Here is an 18,707-nt window from a genome sequence, read left to right as displayed (position 1 = left end):
TTGGTATACACTCATCAGCTATGGAATTCAGTTCTTCAGAAAAACATTGAATAGCATCAGGAACGTCAATAAAAAGTTCAGGTTTAAGTTTTTCAGAACACAGTGTTTCATATAAAGTCCAGTTAGCCTTTTTTAAAATTCCGCCTTGATGATGGAGGCACATCAGATGGAGTTATAGATTTTAATATAGTAGGGAAATAGTCATTTCCACAGAGATCATTGTGGACTGACCACTAAAACTCATTAAGTAGTGAAGAGTCTGCAAGAGACAGATCTAGAGAAGAGTAGGTCCCGTTTGCAGGGTGCAGATAAGTGCTTGAATCATCATTGTATAAACATAAGTCATTATTGGAGATAAAATCTTCCAGTATTTGACCTTTTGAGTTAGTGTTTGTACCACCCCATAGCGGGTTATGGCCATTGAGATCACCCATTATGATACACGGCTTTGGGAGTTGATCATAGAGACCCTGCAGATCTGACTGTTGGAGTGTTGAGGAAGGCGGTATATACAAAGAGCATAGTGTAAAAGTAACGTGAAGAGTAAGTCTCACTGCAACGGCCTGGAGGTTAGTTTTAAGAGCTACAGAACTATGGATAACATCTTGTTTAACGAGGATTGAAGATCCTCCAGTGGCCCTGTCACCCGGAGGGGAAAAATAATTGTATGCATCAAACTGACGTAAATTAAAAGTATCTGTCTGTTTCAGGTATGTTTCCTGTAAACAAAAAGCTGCTGGTGCAAAGTCTGGGACTAATAGCTGTAGTTCATTAAGATTAGTCCTTAATCCTCTACAATTCCATTGTATTATATTTTTGGAAGAAACTATGGTGGGTTGATTGGGGATCTACCCCGCACCTTTTTAGAGGGCGACAAGCTATGTGCCCGGGGATGGATGTTATCAGACACATCCATATCTTCTAGTGATCTTGTCTGACCCTTTAGGAGCTCGATTTGGTCTTGAAGTGTCTGATCTTGATTTGATCTTTGTTTTACCTGTCTGTTTCTCATTCTTCCCTGGTTGTGATCCAAGCTGAGAAACGGGAGATTGTTGCTGAGAAAAGTTCTGCTGATCAGGAAGTAAATCTGCTGTCTGTGTTGATTGCTCAGGAGAAAGGTTTTTAGGAATGTCTGTGTTTATCCACGTCAAGTCTTTTTGACAGGCATGTGACAAGGTAATGACTTGAGAAGTATTTTCTTTGTTGGTCATTTCTGATGGCTTTCTGGCGATGGAAGCATAAGTTTCACTAGTATCCCTTGACTGTATCAACTTTTTGGCTTCAGCAAAACTGACATTATTAGTGTATTTAATCCTGTTGATCTCCATCTGCTATTTCCAAGTGGGACACTCCTTAGAAAATGCTGAATGATTTCCATTGCAGTTGGCACATTTTTTGGAGCTGCTTTCACAATCGTCTGTTACATGAGTAGTCTCAGCACAGTGAGCACATGTAACAAACAATGTGCAAGTCTTCACACCATGTCCAAACTTCTGGCATTTGAAACATCTCAGAGGAGTGGGGATATATGCATCAACATTAACGCTGTAGTAACCTGCCCTGATTGATTTGGGTGGATTTGGCGCAGAAAAAGAAAACAGGTATGTGTTAGTTGGAACACTTTCATTGTTTTTCCGAGTGGAAAATCTTTTGACATACATCACACCTTGATCCTTCATTTCCGATGCAATGTCAATCTCGGTCATATCTGCAAATAGACGATCTCGGTCTCGTACAATACCTTTACTGGTGTTCAGTGTTCTATGTGCAGAGACCTTAACCGGAACTCCAACAAACGTTTCAATGGACAACAGGTTAGTTGCTTGCTGTTTTCTATTACATTCAAGTAATAAACATCCTGAACGCAAGCGTTTCACATCTTTAACGTCTCCTGCTATTCCATGGATACCTTTAGATATCGCAAATGGATTCAGCTTTAAAGGAGTATTATCAAGAGTCTCAAGGATCAGAAAACGAGGCCAGTAATCAATAGATTTGGAGGGTAGCTGTTCATCGTCATCATTGTCGAGTTGGCATTTCGTTTTTTTGTTTGGGGTTTGGTATTCCATGGTAAGTTAGTATGAATTCGTCATCCGAGCTCCCCACCCCCCACGGAGTATCACAAGGACAATACTAAGAGCAGGCGGGTTTCCAGCCTGCAGCACCAAGGATACCCGGATGATATACTCAAGCAGAATAATGCCTTCTGGACATAGGACTCAAGGCAAGATACGAAATTTAGTTAATCAATCGTAAAATAGACATATCATGACAAAGCCATGACAACTGACAAAAGACAAAATGGTTTCTAAAAATTTATGCAGTAAACTTTACATGTACAGGGCTTAGCATGACCAGCCGATTGGTTGAACCGGGCCCATTCAACCTCCCGTCTAGGTGAAGTAAGGGTCGAAGGGGTGTGTTGAGTAAAGGGAACGCGGTCACAGGCCCCCAGTGCCCTCAACCCCTAGACTCCCGTCCTCCACCGACACAGGGCCGCAACCCAAGGCAAACAGGTTGGTGGACCAAATATGCCCCCGGGTCCACAACGGGGGTGCCGGCGAACTCTTGGCGTTACCCAGCACCCACCACGAGGAGGTGGCTCGCCACGGGTGCCGCCGCATATTAAGTCCCTAAAAGCCAAATGCTTGAAGGCTCTTGATTTATTAAAGGTTGTTTCTCATTCAAAATGGGGAGGGGATCAGACTACCCTACTTCAGTTATATAGATCACTCGTGCGATCGAAAGTTGATTACAGCTCCATCGTATATGGTGGAATATACAACGGAGCTTGTCAAAGCAACCTTAAACTACTTGATCCTGTGCACCACCAAGGCCTAAGACTTTGTCTCGGTTCTTTTAGAACTTCTCGTATCGACAGTCTGTACGTCGAGGCTGATGAACGTTCTCTCAACCAACGCCGTATAAACTATCTTTACAGTACATTACAAAATTTGCTTCTAATGAGTCTAATCCTGCATTTAATTGTGTCTTTAATCCTCTTTATGAGTATTTGTATAACAAAAAGTCTTCCCTTGTTCCGCCTCTTGGGCTCAGAATTAAGCCATTTCTTGCTGCTTCTAGTATTAAGCTGGAAAATATAGCTCCTTCCCGTCTTCTTTCTTCTTCTTGGCAGATAGTTAGGTCACAAGTCGACCTAACATTAACTTCGTTTAAAACATCAGAAACTAATGACTTACAGTATAAACAAGAATATGATCAATTAAAACATCATTATAGCAATTATAAATCCTTATTTACAGATGGGTCCAAGGACGGTGGCGCAGTGGCTTGTGCCACTGTCATTGGATCCAGAACAATATCTTCGAGATTACCAGACAACAGTTCTATTTTTACAGCTGAAGCTAATGCCATACTAACGGCTCTTAAATATCTTCAAAGACACCCTAAACATAAACACTATATAATCTATTCCGACTCTCTTTCTTGTCTTCAAGCCATTAAAAATATTTCTTGTAAACATCCACTTTTAACTGAAATAATTAAATTGTATAATGATCTTGCTACTGGTCAATACGACATCGTCTTCTGTTGCTTACCCAGCCACGTGGGCATTTCTGGGAACACAGCTAAAGCAGCACTCAACAAATCTGTGTCACCACTTCTCATTCATTACGGTGATTAGAAAGCCACCATTAAATCTTATATGCGTGATCTGATGCAAAAGAAGTGGGACACCCAAGTAGGCATAAATAAATTACATGAAAACCCTATATTGGTTACAGCTGCTTGGGTTGTCAGTCCAGATTTGAAGAGGTTATGTTACGACGATGTCGTATTGGTCACGCCAGATATATTCATGCATACCTGTTAAAAGGTGAGGATCCTCCATTTTGTATCCCTCGTGATGAGAGAGTCACGGTCAAGCATATTCTGATCAGTATTTCAATGTCAAAACCGTTCAGGACCTTTTTATAAACATCAGGTCTCATGTAATTATTGTTTTTTCAAAAGAAATTGATTTTTTGGTTGAGTTTTGAATGATGTGTTCTGTAGATAGATGTATTTTAATGATTGGAAGTTTAATTTCGTAACTGTTTGGTAGTGGCTGTATCCTCGAAGCGGGTTGAAGTACCGTAAAATTATTGTTCTCCTGAGAAGGTACGTAAGTCCATAAACATTATTTAGACTTTCCACTGTTTTAGTCGTAGCATATGTGTATTTTTAATTTGTGGCTAGATGTGTCTAAATTGCTAACAGCTGAGGGGACGATGTAAATACAACTAGGGTCCATGCAGGTAGCAAAGGCACTGTAAGTCCCCATGGTCCCTAGTATGGTGATGTACCTTCAGTTGTTGGCATTTTATACCATGATTTTATATTGTATTGTCCGAATAGTGATATAAGTTCTAGCTTTCCACGCTAGTTTTAATCCCATTTGTGATATTCTAGTTTTGTTTACTGTCTGACGTTGACAGGTTTTTACTATACATATATTTCATTTCAGTATTGCATGTTCTCGTCACGATATGGCTGAGACATTGCCGATGTGACGTTAAATATTAACTCACTCACTCACTGATATAGCTTTTTCGCTTTGAGGTATTGTTATTTACGTTTCCACTGTCTACATAAACCATCTTTAAACCTATTTCTAAGTCTGCAGCAGTGAAATTCTGTTTCGTCTAAATATGCATAGACTGCGCTTAGCTTCCCCATTTGCCTTATGACAATCTGGTCCATGAAATGTGAATACTTTCGGGATGGCAGACACAAACCTATGGTTGATATGTTTTCATTGAAAGTGCTAATATGATCATCATTCCATTGTATTTGCACGTACGTCTTTAGTTTCCAGTTTTTCACCTGGACCAGTTAGTCTAAGAATTAAAGGCATGTGTTTACTCTCTATTCCATTTCCTACATTAACGTTAAATAGCCCAGGTGATGATATAACGTAATCAATTAGACTACAACCCTGTTCGGAAATATAAGTGAACTTCCCTATCTCCTTCCATCCGGCCATTTAAAACATACACGTTAAAAATGTAAAACAAATTTTAACAAAAAATTCTGTTTACACAAGCATCATTTGTAAATCTAGCAACACTGCTTCATCCTCGGGAGGATAGTCATTAAAGTTTTCACTTTGCATATCTGGAGGTTGTTTACCAGTCCCAACCAGCGCATTTAACTCTCCACACAGGAGTATACAGTAATCAGTGAGATAATTGGATTATCTGGGAACCACTGTTCTAACTTCCCGAACAGAGTAGCAGTTCCTGTGACTCTAGAGTAAGAAGATCCCTCTGGGGGAGCATATACTACTGGAAGGATAACATCGCGATCCGGATACAACTAGCCGGATACAACTACGTTCTCAATATTAATGGGGACCCTCGGACAGAATTTTGAAATATTTTTCTCATAAATACCTCCTGAGAGTCTGCCATATTTAGCTATTTTTGTGGCAGTACAAAAGTATGCCTCAACGTCACACAGTTCAGGTATATCAATACACTTATCAACTAAAGTCTCTTGCAGGCATATGAAATCGAACTGAAGTAGGTAATGCAGAGAGTCACTATCAACAAGATTATTTATCAAACCGTCAGTATTCCAAGAACAAATAGAGAACGTTGCGGATTGACAAGAAGAAAGTTGTGGGGCAGGATGAGATTCAAGAGAAACACTAACATTCTCACCGCTCGAAATTCGCAATGACGCCCGACCGCATACCTGTTTCGATGAATTACGACCCTTACGTGGTCGTACGTTTGTGTTAGGCGTCGAAGAGCCCGTAAAACTATATATATATATATATATATATATATATATATATATATATATATATATATATATATATATATATATATATATATATATATATATATATATATATTTTTATATATATATATACACACACACACACACACACATATGTGTATGTATGTATATATATGTGTGTGTGTGTGTGTGTGTGTGTGTGTGTGTGTGTGTGTGTGTGCGCGCATGCGCGCAAAGGCCCCGTTACTGATGCTTGGTTGGTTTCCCTCTGCATTAGGCTTGTCAACTGTAACAATCCTGCTCAACCAAACGGCAACATCTGGTTCTTCATTAGCTACCTCAGACTGTGGCCCTCTGGGTTTGGTAATGTGGTGTCGCTGAATTGACCACGGCTGTCGGTAGTGCAGACTGCGAATCCATCCAATCTCAAGGTAACCCTGATTCTGTGGATTCTCTAGATATTCAAGGACAGTTCCAAACAATTAAGGACAGTTCAACAAAAAAAGCCGCGGGGTGCGCTCAAGTGACAAGGCGCAATTTAACTGTACACAGCTCTATTCAGGGCTAAGTCAATCATCTTGCTGCCTTTGCGGTAGCTCCGATGTCAGCTCCTGTCTTCTGTGCTATTTTGGAGAGCTTGCGGCTTGCTCTACATCAACATTTGGTATTTAAGTACTCACAGTGTGTTGGCGTGTATTTCGATAGGGGTGTGTAACTCTCATGTATGATTGCTAGAAAACGCGACTATGCTTGTCGTAAGAGGCGACTAACGGGATCGGGTGGTCAGGCTTGCTGACTTGGTTGACATATGTCATCGGTTCCCATTTGCACAAATTTGCTGTTGATCACTGGATTATCTGGTCCAGTCTCGATTATTTACTGACTGCCGCCATATAGCTGGAATATTGCTGAGTATGGTGTAAAGCTAAACTAACTCACTCACTCACTCAAAATACTGGTTATTGTACTAAGTTGACTTAAGCTGTAACAGCTTGTTCACCAATGTCGATAAATATATCTGATGAAAATATTGAAATCAAATATTGTAAAACAAGCCAGTGAACAGGCACACGCTTATATACTGTCACGCTGCAAGGTACGTATCTAGTTAACACGTAAATTGTGCAAGGTTCCTCATTAAGTTTATATTTCTTGAAAACGTACATGGTGATACATTTAAATATGTTTCATGGGTGTACAAATCTTGATAACTGTTTCTGTGTTTTCTAGCAAGCATTTCTAACACACGTAAGTGGTGTGAATGAAGGACATGAGGGTCAAGTTTGTTATTGTTTTAATACACAGTCAGAAATAGATCATTAAAGTGCCACAAGTTAAGGAAGCAATATAAAATCATGAGCAGAGCATAAATGAAATATATCTACCATATCTACCCTCTGTACCTCTTTCTCTTCGCTGGGAGGCGCAGACCGGTGGCATGTTGCACCTAGTTGATTTCCGTGGATATCTGCTCTCTTAGAAGGAATTGAAGGAATTAGAAAAGGATATGTTGGAGTGGGGTGGTGTGGTGGTTGTGCAACTCCAATAATCTACCTCATTTGCTATCCTCTTACTCATGCTGTACATATGACTTCCAACTACCAATTACCTTCCACCTTGAGCTGTAGGTAGATATCTGTAGCTGTGTATTCGCCATGTTTTAGAGTAATGATGATTTTTCCAATTACCTTCGAATAGAAGAGGGAAACAAGCAATTAAGCAGAAGTCAGGATAACGAAACGTAATACATTACAATACAGTTCCCCAACACCAAACCACGTGTCTTCTGGTGGAGTTTTCAGCCAGAATATGGAACACTGAACATCTTCTCTTGCATGAAATGCATGGGCAGAAACCTTCAGCCAGTGAGAACTTCTTCATATACTTAATGCAAATTACCACAGTATAAATCTAAAGTATGAACTGTGACCCATCCTTACACAGGTTGCAAAGCTCCAAGTGGGTGGTCCCTTCCTCATCATGAAATTAATATTTTAAGACTTATAATTAAAACCAAAACCCAAAACAATGCCAACATAAATGCATTATTTTACACCCTGTTACATAGACACACTGATCAACACATAGATCAAGTGTCATTTCGGATGAAGTACGATAGTCCATTATACTTGCATGAATGAAGACTTATTATCAGAAAGATACCAACGCTGATAAAGACTGATAAATATACGCACGCCTACTATCAATATGTTGGTTAATTCTCACACGTAGGTTTCTTAAACAGATAAAAAATGTTGGTGAGGATACAGCCAACATTACAACAAAGACGCACTCGTGTTACTGTTAACAACTCAAATGGACAAATATATTGACACCTTGTCACTATCCATTCAATTATTTACCAAATCGTGAAAGCACACATTTACCATACAAATGTATATGTTTAACACATGCAATTTGAGCTTAACAAATACTATACACAAAAAAACCCATTGATTTCAATGAATCTAACACTCTTCAAAATAAAAAAAGACAAGAAAAAAAAAACGCAAAATGAAATTTAAAAAATATACTTACGGTTTTGTACACATATGTAAACTCTAACATTTTTTAGGGTTGCACATTGTTTCTGGAATGTGTTAGAAGATCATGCTTGACCAAACGCAACCAAAAGTGATTTTGAACAGTTTTATATCAATTAGGGTTGTCATTATGTGCGTGGATGTCATGCAGCATGATTATCAGGCACAATGATTGTTTCTAACTTGCACAGCATGAATACAGCTTGTGACTATAAAAGACACAAATGAATCTCATAATTTCATCCACGATCATTGCAAGTACTGTACCCCAAAATGGGACGTCTAAACACTGCCGATGGAAATCAGGCAATTGGACAATTACAAGCTGGCAAATCAAAGAGTGGGGTGGTAAGGATCTTCAACGTTCCCAGCACAATAACTCGATTGTGGGATCGATTTCGTCAAACAAATTCGACAAATGGCCATCCAAGATCAGGAAGATCTAGAGTCCCTACACCTGCCGGTACATTCGGGTAACGCACCTTACAGCACAAGAACAGTTTCAGCCCGAAGAGTGTCCGATCAGACAATCAGGAACTATCTCCCAGAAAGAGCAATACATGCCAAACATCAAAGAAAAAAAAAACAGGACTACATCGATGTCGACGAATGAGATGGTGTAACACGGTGCTGCCTTAGAATCTAGCAAACTGCAGGCGCATGTAGTTTATAAAAAAATCCCGTTATCTTCTTAGGCAAAGCTGCAATGAGATCTATATCCGTCATCTGATGCAGAAGAAGTGGGACACTCAGGTAGGTATCAATAAATTACATGCAATATATCCCTAGATTGGTGGCACCCGTGGCGAGCCACCTCCTCGTGGTGGGTGCTGGCTAACGCAAAGAGCTCGCCGACACCCCCGTAGTGGACCCGGGGGTATATTTGGTCCACCAACCCGTTTGCCGTGGGTGGCGACCCTGTTTCGGTGGAGGAGGGGATCCTGGTGGTTGAGGGCAATATGAGCAGGACCAGTGTTCCTGTTGCTCAATACACCACTTCGGGTCTGACTTCACCTAGACGAGTGGTAGAATCGGCCCGATTCTATCAATCGGCTGGTCATGCCAAGCCCTGTGTATGCACTTATATCATTACACAGTTTTAATTTGGAAAAGAGTTACTTTTGGACATTTGTTTATATAAAATGTTAAAGATCTTCATTATGATGTTTTGAACTTTGCCTAGAGTCTTATACCCAGAAGGCGGTGGCTCATGGGCCAATCTGGTGGATATGTTATTTATAACTCTTCTGCTGGAGTATATCATCCGAGTATCCTTGGTGCTGCAAGCTGGAGACCCACTTGTTTTTAGCATTGTCCTTGTGATACTCCGTGGTGGGTGGGGAGCTCGGGTGATGAAAATATAAACATTAAACATGGTTTATGAAACCCCAACTAAGAAAACCAAACGTCCTCTTGAAACTGATCCTATTGATTATGACATCCGACCGTCCAAATCAATTGATTTCTGGCCACGTTTTCTAGTGATTGAAACTATTGACAAGACACCTTTCAAGCTGAACCCTTTTGCAATATCTAAGGGTATTCAGGGTATTGCTGGAGAAGTCAAAAACATAAGAAAGTTACGTTCGGGTGCGCTGCTGGTTGAATGCTCTAAAAGACAGCAATCAGCCAACCTTATGAGTACCGAATGATTCGTTGGCGTTTCAGTTACGGTCTCTGCTCATAAGACCTTAAATACAAGCAAAGGCATCATCAGGGACCGCGATCGACTACTTGCTGAAATGTCAGAAATTGACATCGCATACGAGATGAAAGATCAAGGTGTGCTCTATGTCAAACGCTTTTCGACCCGTGAAAACAATGAAAGTGTTCCCACCAATACTTATCTCTTCTCCTTTTCGTCTCCGACAGCTCCAAAATCATTGAAGGCTGGTTAGTGCAACATCAAGGTTGACGTGTACATTCCCAATCCACTGAGATGTTTTAAATGCCAGAAGTACGGCCATGGTGTAAATACTTGTACATTGTCCGTTGTGTGTGCTCACTGTGGTGAGAAGTCACACACAACGGAAGATTGTACAAGTACCTTTAAAAAGTGCACCAACTGTTCAGGAAAGCATTCATCTTTTTCGAAAGAGTGCCCGATTTGGAAAGAACACATGGAAATTAACAAGATTAAATTTACACAAAACTTCTGAGCTTCCAGACAGTTATGCTTCTGTAATTAAAACATCAACTGAGTCCAGCCATAAACTATCTACTTTATCCACAAGCTGTCAAACAAATTTGACTTGGGTCAAATGTGATTCTCCCCAGATATTATATCCTATCACATCGTCTCAAACTACGGAGTCACTTCCTAGTCAGTCACAAAAGCAGTCAGAGTCTTTTTCTGATCTTAAGCCATCCTCTCAGTCGCGTTCACAATCTAAATCGTCATGTGATACTCAGTCAGCTGTAGCAAGCAAAAGTAAACTGAAGCGTGAGGCCTCAAAAAAAAAAGTGGAAGAGCCCCGAAAGGGTCGGAAAATAAAATACAGCTACACAACAGATATGGATCTCTGGAGGACATGGATGTATCTGAAAACGTCCATTCTAGGGCACATAGCCTGTCGCCCTCCAAAAAGGTGCGGGGTAGATCCCCAATAAATCCTCCCAAAAGATAGTTTCTTCTTATAATATTATACAGTGGAACTGCAGAGGGCTAAATAATAATTTCAATGATTTACAGCTATTGATCCAGGACTTTATTCCATCAGCAGTCTGTCTGCAGGACACATATTTGAAGCAGACGGATACTTTTTACCTACGTCATTTCAATGCTTACCATTCTTTTTCACCCTCGGGCGAGAGGGCCACTGGAGGAGCTTCTATCCTTATAAACCAGAATATTATTCAGAGCCCTATTATTCTTAATACTGGTCTCCAGGCTGTTGCCGTGAAACTTACTTTACACGTTGCACTCACACTATGTTCTTTATATATCTCACCGTCTTCAACACTTCAGAAGACCGAACTTCAAAATTTGTATAACCAACTCCCGAAACCCTGTGTTATTATGGGAGACGTAAATGGCCACAACCCACTCTGGGGTGGTACAACTACAAATGCTAAAGGTTAAAATACTAGAGGAGTTCTGTTCCGAAAATGATTTATGTATTTTCAATAATGGGTCGAACACATATCTACATCCTGGCACAGGAACATATTCAGCCCTTGATTTATCGGTTTCTGATTCAAACCTTCTAAATGAATTTGAATGGTCAGTTCATGATGACCTCTGTGGGAGTGACCATTTCCCAACATTACTAAAACCTGTGAATCCATCTGATGATCCTCCTCATCAAGATGCAACTTCAAAAAGGCTAACTGGCGTTTATATGAAACTCTGTGTGTTGACAGGCTTAAACCTGAACTTTCTAATAATGTTCCTGATGCTATTCAACATTTTTGTGATGAAATGAATGTTATTGCTCATGAGTGTATACCAAAGTCCTCTGCAGTTCCACGTATTCGCAAACCATGGTTTAACCTTTAGCCTGCTGAATTAATTTCAGCATAAGGCGCTGATAAGAGGGTGGGTGATTTCAAACAGTCGGTGTGTCATTAAACAAGGAACAACTGATAAAATATTCAGCTCATTAATACTAGATACAAAAATAAACATTTTTATAAAAAAATATCCAGATAATTTTAAACGTACAGATATTAATTACAAGACAAACATAAATAAAGTAAATTTTATTGAATTTAACTGAACTGCTCGATTGACAGCCGGATATGTTTTATATTAGGAGCCGTATAGATTGTCCAGTTATCGCAAACCGATTTCAATATTCTTACTACTGATATTTCATAAGTATCTGACTTTAATTTCGTATATTTGTATCGGCAGATATCCGCGCGACGACAAATTAAAAATTAATTCTGAAAAAACAATAATCGAAAACGTTCGTCGTAAACAAATCATATTTTCGATGTCATGACAGGTCTTATTGAAATGGCACTATTACGTTTATTCAAACGTGTCATGTCATGAAAGTAGCAGAATAAAATACATGATTTATAAACATTCATGAGTGCAAATTTCAAGTGTTATGGTTCAATAAGTTTTGCACAAACCCGCAAAAAGATCGTGTTACACGTACGAAAAACAAACATGGGGCGCTTCGTCCAACTCCTACATAAAATATAGCTTTTTTGGTCAGAAGTAAGACCTGGCGAAAGAGGGAGAATTTCTCATTCTACGAGTGTTCCATGTATCATTTTCCGTTTAGTATGACGAGAGACAGACGAAAATTAAGATCGTGAAATTTAACTTGTTTTCTAGTAAATGCAAAGGTCACCGGATGTGATGTCACAGACAGGGATTGCCTGATGAAATTCATTTGTTATTGAATATTAACAGAAAAATTGGAGATATTTCGTCTGACAAACCCAACTTTAGCACAAATAACTGTTTAAAATGATTAATCAGAGCTCATAGATTTTTCTTGGTGTATTTTTGACTATATAATTCGCACATAGCCGAACCAGTTTGACCTTGTATGCTCCAGTGACCCGGAAACAGTAGTCGATCAACACTGCACATGCAAGTTTTTCAGTATCTTTATTTGAATTTTTGTTCATATTAGGCACATTACTTTATTGGCTACTGAATATAAAGATAGCAAAGATATAAGTGTGATGCATGTTGATCCCAGCTTATTCTTTTTTTCACATGGTCCGACACAAAAACGTTTACAAACATCATTCTCAACAACAGGTGCGCGGATATGGGCGTGGCATTTGTGTTTCAAAATAACATTCATGCTTTTCTTTTTGTGACGACTTAGTGTAGTAGGAACTGCAGTATACATGTTTTATAAACTAAAATATATTTCCAGTTATAGTTTCACATGAAATCGGAGATGATCTGATCAATATTGTGTTCATATTACGATTGGAAGAATTCAGAACAAGTTGAATTACATTCATAATTTTATGCAATGAATTAACGTTCTTGTTGCATATTTATGATAGATTTGTCAATGCCTTATGTTTCATAACTGGTTACAACTTTAAACCTTTTCATATATTTTCATATGTTAATTGATATTAATAATACGACAATTATTTTTCTCTCCAAAGTAGACAAGGGAAAAGACACTTAAAGTCTGTCAATGCATTAGCAGCGTGTAAATAACCAAATTTTAATTAGTGTCTTTCAGTAGTGTTGAAAACTGACAATTTTACACAATTCTTTAATACAACTACACGTATGCCATAAAATATATGGATAGATGTTACATATTATTTTGTGTATTTTATTTCTTTATAATATCGTGCCAAAATGTAAATTAAATACAAATGGGTGATGAGCGCTTTTGTTTTCAACAATACCACTTTGTTTACTGAATTATTTTGAATCATACATGACTAATATCATTTATGTTCTTGCAGTACAGTATATTTATCTGAAAATGTTATCATTTGATAAAAAAAGAAACCATATACGCATAATAAGTTATATTGTCTCTGGTGAAGTAAACAGGCTTCATATTCTGTAAATATATATTATTCTACGTTATTGTCTTTTCCTGGGTTTAGGAGCAATGTCACAATATCAAATGAGTCTGGCACCCATGAAGAGCCACCTCCTCGTGGTGGGTGCTGGGTAATGCTAAGTGCTCTTCTCCCGTGTGGACCCGGGATAGAATGTGTCCACAGCACCCCATTGCTTGTCGTAAGAGGCGACTAAATTGGACAACCTGTTGGCCGTGGGTTGCGTCCCGTGTCGATGGATGACGGGATCCTGGTGGTTGAGGGCAGTTGGGCTTTTAACTGCTTTCCATTTGCCTAACACACCACTTTGGCCCTTACTTCACCTAGACGGGTGGTTGAATGGGCCCGATTCAACCAATCGGCTGGTCATGCCAAGCCCTGGGCATGAATTATATATATATGTCATTGCACAAATTTTATTTGGACTTTTAATTTCGGTCTTGGCTGAATTATTCATCGACTTTTCTGGTTTGGGAATTTATTTGAAGTTCTGAATTTTGCCTAGAGTCTTATGCCCAGAAGGCGGTGGCTCATGGGCCAATCTGGTGGATTAATTCTTTGTAATTCTTCTACTGGAGTATATGATCCGGGTATCCTTGGTGCTGTAAGCTGGAGGCCCGCTTGATTTAGCATTGTCCTTGTGATACTCCGTGGTGGGTGGGGAGCTCGGATGATGAACCATATTACACTAACTATGGCGTATGAAACCCCAACCAAAAAAAACAAAACGTCCACTTGATATTGACCCTGTTGATACTGACCATAGACCGTCTGCATCGATTGAATATTGGCCGCGTTTCGTTGTTATTGAGACTCCTGACAAGACACCGTTAAAGTTGAACCCCTTTGCTGTAACCAAGGGTATTCAAGGTGTTGCTGGAGAGGTGAAAAACATTAGACGCTTGCGTTCGGGTGCCCTGCTAGTCGAATGCGGGAAAAAGCAACAAGCAACGAACCTGATGAACATGAAATGTTTCGTGGGCATTCCCGTCACGGTCTCTGCTCACAAGACCTTGAATACTAGTAAAGGTATCATCAGAGATCGTGATCGATTGTTTGCTGATATGTCCGAAATTGACATAGGATCAGAAATGAAAGATCAAGGTGTGCTGTATGTGAAGCGCTTTTCAACCCGAAAAAACAATGAAACATTCCAAACTAATACCTATCTGTTTACTTTTTCATGTCCAAATGCTCCTAAATCAGTGAAGGCAGGCTATTGTAACATACAAGTTGATACCTACATCCCCAACCCGCTCAGGTGTTTTAAATGCCAGAAATATGGACATGGCGTGAATACTTGCACATTGTCTGTTGTGTGTGCTCACTGTGGTGAGAAGACACACACAACAGAAGATTGTGACAGTGATTATAAAAAATGCACCAATTGCTCAGGCGACCATTCTTCATTTTCTAAGCAATGTCCTGTTTGGAAAGAGCAAATGGAAATCAATAAAATAAAATTTACTCAAAATATCTCTTTTTCCGAGGCCAAAAAACTGGTAAAGACATCTGATCTTCCACAAACTTATGCTACAGTAGCAAAAACAACATCGGGATCTAAATCTAATACTACATCAACCACAGGCTGCCAAACTACCTTGACTTGGGTAAATTGCGATTCTCCACAGCTTTTGTACCCTGCTATATCATCACAGACTGAGGAATCACTTCCTAGTACCTCAAAGTCTTCTTCTGATCACAAATCATCATCTCAGTCAAACTCAAAGTCTCAATCCACAGCTGATAGTCAACAAACTGCGAAAAATAAACCGAAGCCAAAGCCTGATGCTTCAAAACAACAAAGTGGCAGAGCTCCAAAAGGGTCACATAACAAAATTCAGTTGTTCAATAAATACGGGTCTCTTGAAGACATGGACGTTTCTGAAAACGTCCATTCTAGGGCACATAGCTTGTCGCCCTCCAAAAGAGTGCGGGGTAGATCCCCAATAAATCCCCCCAAACGATAGTTTATTCCAGTAATATTGTACAGTGGAACTGCAGAGGATTGAGGACTAATTTACATGAATTACAGCTATTAGTCCAAGATTTTATACCTTCAGCGATATGTCTCCAAGAGACATATTTAAAGCAAACAGATACATTTGACCTTCGTCAATTTAATGCATATCATTGTTTTTCACCTCCGGGTGATAGAGCCACTGGCGGATCATCCATTCTAGTCAGACAAAACGTTATTCAAAGCCCTGTTTCACTTAATACTAATATGCAGGCTGTTGCAGTGAGAATTACGTTACATGTAGCGTTTACGCTATGCTCTCTTTATATTTCGCCGTCTTCGACGTTTGCTAAAACTGATCTTCAAGCTCTATTTGATCAGCTCCCGAAGCCCTGTATTCTAATGGGAGATTTAAATGGGCACAACCCACTCTGGGGTAGTGTAAATACAAACACTAAAGGGAAATTGTTGGAGGACTTTTGTTCTGACAATGATTTATGTATTTACAATGATGGTTCCTGGTACAGGGACTTATTCTGCTCTCGACTTGTCATTGACAAATTCAGAACTACTAAATGAATTGGAATGGTCAGTCCACGATGACCTATGTGGAAGTGACCATTTTCCTACTATATCAAAAGCTATAACTCCATCCCATGTTCCTCCATCATCAAGACGAAATTTTAAAAAGGCTAACTGGGCTTTATATGAAACACTGTGTGCTGAAAAACTTATACCTGAAAGTTTTATTGACGTTCCTGATGCTATTAAGTGCTTTTCTGATGAATTGAACTCCATAGCTGATGTGTGTATACCAAAGTCTTCTGTAGTTCCACATATTCGAAAACCATGGTTCAGCGATGAGTGCAAACAAGTTAGGAAGGCAAGGAAAAAAGCAGAAAATTATTTCCGTCGCCATCCTATGGTGCATAATTTCAATAAATTTAAGATTTTAATTGCTAAAGCACGGCGTACTTTTAAACAGAACAAACGCCAATCTTGGCAAAATTATGTATCCAAAATTAATTCTCGGACACATATGTCCAAAGTATGGAACATGGTCCAGAAAATCAAAGGTAAAGGTACTAAATCTAGTGTCCATCATCTTAAACATGGAGATCAATTGCTTACTGATAAATCAGATATTGCTAACAAACTGGGTGAAACACTTGCTAAACATTCTTCCTCTTCAAATTATGTACCAAAATTCCAGCAATATCTAAAACAACAAGAAAAGAAAACTATTAATTTCAATTCTGATAATTGGGAAGATTATAATGAAACGTTTTCTATTCATGAACTCCATACTGCACTTGATCAAGCTCATGATACTGCTACAGGAGCTGATAACATACATTATCAACTCCTGAAGCACTTACCAGAATCCTGTTTAGAGACGCTCTTATCAATATTTGATCATATTTGGACTTCACGTAAATTTCCTTCTTCATGGCATGACGCTATAGTAGTACCAATACCTAAACCTGGACGTGATCATACGGATCCATCTAATTATCGTCCGATTTCGTTAACTAGCTGTGTTTGCAAGACCATGGAACGCATGATAAATAATCGACTAGTTTGGTACTTGGAAACAAATAACCTTATATAGTATTCCCAGAAATTATTGAGAATCATGTTGCGTCATGTAACTCATTACCTTTATTAACTTTTGGCGTTTTACTTACATAAACATGTTAAAACATCATCCTTTTACAGTCTCAGTCTTGTTTTAGTACTTTGTTAGACCTCCTCGCTCAGCAATGCATGCCTGAATACGCCTAGGCACACTACCCATCAAAGTTTGTAGGTAATCGTGTGACAGGGTATCCCAATATTGGACCACCTCGGCCTTCATATCTTCAATATTTCTCAGTCCCTTTTGGTTTATTCTGTCCTTCATGACTCCCCACACATTCTCAATTGGGTTTAGGTCTGGGCTGTAACTGGGCCAGTCTAAAACTTGAACATTTTCGCCCAACAACCACTGTTTTGTGTAGCGCGCAGTGTGTTTTGGGTCATTATCATGCTGGAAAATCCAGTCATCTTCATACAATGTTTGTGCTGTTGGAAGAAGGTGACCATTTAGAATGTCAATGTATCTTTCTTTTGTCAAGTTTCCCGTGAAAACACACAATGGCGTCACTCCGCGAGCCGATATGCCACCCCAGATGTGAAACTTCGGGCTATGTTTTGGTCGCTGGTAGATAGGTTTGACAGTATCTTTGGTCCAAATTTTCACACAATTAGGGAAAAGCCAAACAGAACTTTCATCCGAAAAGAAAACATTATCCCAATCTTGATTTTTCAGGAGCCCGACACCAGTTTAAATGTTTTTCCTTTTGTGCATCTTTCATCAACGGCGAGGGAATTCCACGTTTTTTCACCCAATTAAGTCTCTGTAATTCCTGCCTAACTGTTTCATTGCATACCTGAGGACTTCCTCTGCTAATCATTTCATTTCTGATGTTCTCAACACTTTTCAATTTGCCCCTACTCACAATCTGCCCTAGTCTTCGGCGATCCACAACACTGAATTTCCTAGGCCGACCTGCCCCTGCTTTGTGCTCTATCCTGGTTCCTGTTTGAATATTCTTCAAAGTTCTGTATACTGTAGACAGAGGAATACCATGTCTACAAGCTAACACTTTAGCATCAGTCTCACCCCTTTCAAAATCATCTAGAATGAGCTTTCTTTTCTCTCTTGGTGTAAATTCTGCCATGTCAACACAGGAAGCCGTCTGCTCAGACAAGGGAGATAACTCTTGACGTAATGAGCTGCCTTCTAAGTCTTCAAGAGTTTTCTCCCTTATTTAGTATGCTTAGTGCATAGTGAAAGCCCTTTTTCCAATCTTAGCATCATTAGAGAAAAAACAAAGATTTTCTCAATAATTTCTGGGAACACTGTAACTGATATACAATGTGGTTTCCGGAAAAACAGAAGTACTGTC

Source organism: Haliotis asinina, chromosome 4 (genome assembly GCF_037392515.1).
Source record: "Haliotis asinina isolate JCU_RB_2024 chromosome 4, JCU_Hal_asi_v2, whole genome shotgun sequence".
Taxonomy (NCBI): Eukaryota; Metazoa; Mollusca; class Gastropoda; order Lepetellida; family Haliotidae; genus Haliotis; species Haliotis asinina.
The sequence above is the reverse complement of the archived record's forward strand: the minus strand, read 5'-3'. Positions refer to the sequence as shown.